The sequence below is a fragment of the Eurypyga helias genome, unplaced genomic scaffold (genome assembly GCF_000690775.1).
Source record: "Eurypyga helias isolate BGI_N326 unplaced genomic scaffold, ASM69077v1 scaffold4579, whole genome shotgun sequence".
NCBI classification, from domain to species: domain Eukaryota; kingdom Metazoa; phylum Chordata; class Aves; order Eurypygiformes; family Eurypygidae; genus Eurypyga; species Eurypyga helias.
In genome coordinates this window covers 59,502-64,596 of record NW_010271238.1, presented here as the reverse complement: position 1 = coordinate 64,596, position 5,095 = coordinate 59,502, and the positions used below count along the sequence as shown (strand labels likewise).

Genomic DNA, 5,095 nt, shown 5'->3' with positions numbered 1-5,095 from the left:
CTTAAATGAGCGCTCTTTCAGTGGCATCACTTATGTTCCTTTGCAAAGTTTAGGGGACTTTTAGTGTTGTTTCCTCCTCATTTGATAAAGTCTTTATGAAAGGTGTTAGTGGTGGCCTGTGCCCCTGCCTCGGCCGTGCAGCCACCCCAGGCTGCATGTCTGGGTCTTGGAGGAAAAGTGAGGCTGGAATTCGAGCAGAGGTCAGGCGCTTCCACACTCACCAGCCCCACAGCACTTACTGCTCCAGCAGCCTCGTGTGGCACGGAAAACAAGGTTTTGTCTAGGATGGGGTCCACATCGGTGTCGCTGGACAGGGGGAATGCCAGGGCCTTAATGGTTGTGGTATTAAAGAGGTGCTCAAGATGGATAAAATAAGGCCAAAGAAAGATAGTTATTTGCCACTCCTCCTGCCCAAGTGATGGCTGCTGAGACGGGGCTGGTTATCAGAAATGAAATTTAGGAAATCTGGTTCCTTTCAGTAAAGGATTGATGCAGGGGGTGCTGTGCACCACATAGATCGGGTAAGAGGATGGCCTGGACAGAGGGTCCCCAGTGCTCTTCCCCTGTGACACTGGGGGTATTAGCAAAGAACTACTTAAAACCTGTCCCTCTCGTCCTTCAGACACAGGCACAAGGTGGGGTGGGTGGGCGCACCCCACAGCACCTGGGGCTGGCCAGGAGCCACCCAGGTAGCTGCTACAGCCAGGGTATTGTGCCAGAAAGGGGCTGGGGGTAGGGGCTGGCACTGCAGTGGGGGTGCGCGGTAGCACGAGGGACCCCGTGGCTGAAGTGTTTGGGCACAAGACACTTGGTGACAAAGCCCCCGCATCCAGCCCAAAGCAAGGTGCGAGGTTCGGGGCTTCCACACCTGGTAGCCATGCTCCCTCCACTCACCACAAGGGTTTGCTTTGTATCCAGGGGAAACAAAAAAGGAAGGAGCCAGCCTGGGGTTGCGTTCGGCTCTGAGGAGCAGCAGTAGTTGGGTCACGATTCGTGGCACCTACAAAGCCCATTGCTATAAGCCTGGAGATTTATTGTGGAATGGAGAGGCTAGAGATTTTCAGATTTTAATTTTTGCTGCTGCACAAGAAATAAGTTGCCCTGTAACATTTAAAACCTGAATGCATTTAAAGATGAAATATTTTAAGGCCTTTAAAATACGGTGCAGTAACCTATCATCAGTGATACCTTAGGGGTGTGGTAGGCAAAACTTCAAACCTTGTCTGAAAAGCAGCTGTTTAATTTTGTGTGTGTGTGTATCCATGTCCCCATCTTCCCATTATTTCTACAGAAAGAGCATTTCAGATAATTGCTCATCTGACAGTCAGAGAGAACCAGTCTGATTTCTAGTCTTCAGCCATCCGTGAGTGCGGTGAGTTTGCCATCCCATGACCCATCCTTTTGGTCACTTCTCTTGCTACAGCCCTGTCTCGTGCTCACCCCTGGCAGATGTACAGGGAACAGTCTTTGGGTTTATAGAAACAATCTGAGGTCTTTTGACAGACTAAGTTTCCGTTCTCTTGGTAACTCTGGTACCTTACTGCCCTCAGTCCCATCTGAATTTCTCAAGTGCTCCAGAGGGGCACAGCATTTCTGGGAAAGGCCTCAGAAGCGTCTGTCGCATCAGCAAACATCTCCTGGTTGTTGAAGGTACCACCCCAGCGGCCCTGGGATGGGGCCAGGGCTGCACCCCACAGGCTGCATGCATGCAGCTTTGTGTGCAGTCGTTGCATTGTTTCCTTCCTGCAGAAGTTCCTGTTTGCCCCCCAGGTGATCTGCCCCCGCATGAGTTACTAACGCTCAGCTGGATGGGCTCCATCACACCTTCTGGGTTTCTTCTGGGTTTAAGTCGTCAGTTATTTTTAGAAGAGAGAGATCAGATTAGTCTGAGATGTCAGAGCTTTCATCAAGTCATGCTGGATGTGATCTCCTTTCATTCTGTCCTGTCTGTACCATGAATTACTTCTGTGCAGGGAGCTCAGTCTGCAAGATCTCCAGGGCAGGGAGCAAATCTCCCGTCATCACATGCTGACCCGGCTTTACCTCAGCTCCGTGGTCACACGAGATGCAAGTTAACAGCCTTATCTGGCTCCCACTACTGCTGATGGAGAACGGGGGTCCCTGGGGCACCTCCTGCACATCCCTCTCCCCATTAATTATCCCCAGGCTGATAACATACACCCAGGCACCAGCTTCTGCTAGGTGGGGTGCACCCAGGCCCCCCACCGCCCCAAGGAAACAGCTAATCACAGCAGCACTGTTGGTCTGTGGCTGGTTGGTACAAATTCAGTGTCACGAGCTGACTTCCCACAGCAAAAAAAATGAAGTTTTGACCATCTTGAATATGCCAGCCATGGTTTGCAAAATACACTCCCCTCGGCCTCCATCCAAAGCCCATTACTGTGCCCAAGGAAGGCTGAAGTGGAATACAAAGTGAACACCCTTGAAACACCCTCCCCCCCAGGTGATTTTCCATTTATGCAGCAGGCTTGCTAATTGCCAGAAGAGTGATTACCCTTTCTGGGAAGAAAGAGAAAGCTTGATTACTCTGAATGAGTATTATTTGGTTCTGATCCCAGCTGGGCAGAAACTGGGTTTCAGGAAGAATTTGTACACTCACACAGGATCAGTATAACCAACCGAGGGCCCATCGGTGTCCAGCACACATTTGTGATGCTCTCCCAAGGGGGAGCTGACCTTTACATACCAGAGGCCTAGAGCGGGCAGAGTCCTTTGTGTTACACACACTCTCACACCGCTCCTGCAAGCTCACTCCTGTGTGTGAAAAGAACCACCGAGAACAGCAGTAGCCAGCCGTTTAGGGGAAGTGGGGAAAATAATCAGGATCAAAACTGGTGTCTCTGAAGTCAACAGCAAAAAGACAGAAGCGTGACTGCACACTGGCATAAGAGCATCTGCACTACGTTGTGATTTTCACATCACTACTTCCCTGGCAGCATACGATACACAGAAGGACGGACTTGGGAAGAATTAGGCTACGAACCTCGCAAGTGCTCTCCTGCACATTCTACCACACATTATTTACTGTGCTTCATTCTCACATGGGAAGTGCCATGTTAAAAAATGGGCTGGTGCATGTGACACTGCTGTAAAGTGAATGTATATATGTATATCATCAAAATTGTGTGCATATACATATATAAATAGATGAAAGGAAGATGCTTTTCAGAGCCAAGTGCACAGGAAACCAGTAACTTGTGCGTTTTACCATGGAATGGTCAGGTTGACTCATGGATGAATTAAAGAAGCTGTAACTTCAAGAACAAACTCATTCTGTGGCCTGAAATTAATTATTATAACCAACATGGTAACTTAATCTCACAAAAACACGAGTTTATTAATAGGTGAAGGAGCTGAAGAACCACACTGTCCATCCAGCCCTCTGATATAGTTCTCCTAATCTCCGTTAGGAAATTCAATGCTGCAGTTTTACAAGGTACATATTCTCCATCAGTGGATGTTACAGAACATAAACATGAAGTGAATATTTGTATTAATGGGATTCAAACAAGGCAACTGAAAGAAGTATCAACGCTAGTTATAACACATGGTGAAAAGAATCAAATTTGGAATGTGACCATATATATCCTGTCGTACAGCAGATATGTACACTGTTTCATATTGCATGACATTCACAGCATATTCATAGAAAAGTCAAACTAAATGAGGGCTTAAAACCTGGACTAATGCCAAGATTTGCTCATTACTTTTGTCAGGTGTTGATATCAACCAAGTTAATATTTTCACTGTGTAAAAATACTGTATATAGTAGAAATCCTTCAGTACCTTTCACATTCAAACAACGTTACAGTTACATTTCAGTATTTGGTGTTCAACATCTTAAATTAAATGGCCAATTCTTTCTGAGCTTCCAAAGGAAAAAACCAAATAGTGAATATGCTCCATATCTGGTTTGCCTGGTACATTTCTCTCGCAGACCTTGCTTCTGACATCAGAGTCTAACATCTACCTCGTCTGAGGTGCAGCTGGGATTACTAAAGCGCCTTGAACACGGTTAAAAAGGTGGAAAGTCCATAGCCATTCTACACACTTTCATTTATTGTCTGGACAATTAAAGTACAAATAATTCAAACACAACAAGGTTATGAAAAAAACATTTACAATACTTTCCCTCAGAAATGATCTAAACTAGCAAGGTTAACATGAAGTCATTCATTATAACTAAAGTATACAACTGCCTGGTCCTAAGAAAGATTTTTTAAATTATTATTATTATTCAGATAGTAAAACACATTGTAGAGAAAAGATTCTGACATGCCTTCCCCACTAATGCTTAGCAAATGCATCAAAACTTTCCCAGCAAACTGCGCTCATTCATAGCAGATGATGTATAAAGGTTTCCCTGAACATTGAATGAGTGTTCCTTTAAACTAAAATCTAACATTGTTAAAGTAAAAAACTGATAAAATTATGATGCAGCCTTTGCTTTAGTTATTTGTCTACTACAAAAGTTTGCCTCTTCAGTGTGAAAAAACAATACTTAGTCTACATGCAGTTAGTGGGTATAGCATGGAAAAAATGCACAAAATAAGCACAAGTTATAAATAACCATAACGTTTTATTACCATTAAGACTAAACTTGTATTGAAAAGATTTTATATAACAAGACAAGAAAAGCAATAGCAAATTTAACTATCAACTAGATTATGCATAGCGAGTAACTGTTTCTAGTACTCAGGGAAGAGCATGACCCTTTTTTGTTTTAAATATATAACCGTACAAAGCACAAACATACTAAAATGATCAGTGCACTGGACATGGGAGAGCACCCCCTCAGTCATTTTGTTCCCTTAGCTCTGTTTTCCCCAATCTGAATTACATTAAAATAAAGACCCAGTTGTTTTCTTTTCTACTGTGCAGTAAGAAAAAATATTCACAACGAACATGACAATATATCAAACAATATTTCTACACAAGTTACCTTGATACCTCTGTCACTTAAGTATCATAAGAAAACATTTTAAGACATATACAAACGAAACTAGCAAAGTGTTACAACTTATAATAAATTAACCAAAAGAAAAAATAACTTTATATATATATATATTTATAT

General features: G+C 43.7%; 1 protein-coding gene across 6 annotated transcripts in view; it reads right to left on the bottom strand.

Annotated features, from left to right (window-relative positions):
* Window positions 1–3,329: 3,329 nt before the first annotated feature.
* The window catches only part of ELAVL4 (ELAV like neuron-specific RNA binding protein 4), a 43,052-nt gene continuing 41,286 nt past the window's right edge, over window positions 3,330–5,095 (bottom strand). For all 6 annotated transcript variants that reach the window (XM_010158728.1, XM_010158727.1, XM_010158729.1 and 3 more), the window contains one exon: window positions 3,330–5,095. This exon is cut by the window's right edge. The gene's annotated coding sequence lies outside the window, so the exon portion shown is untranslated.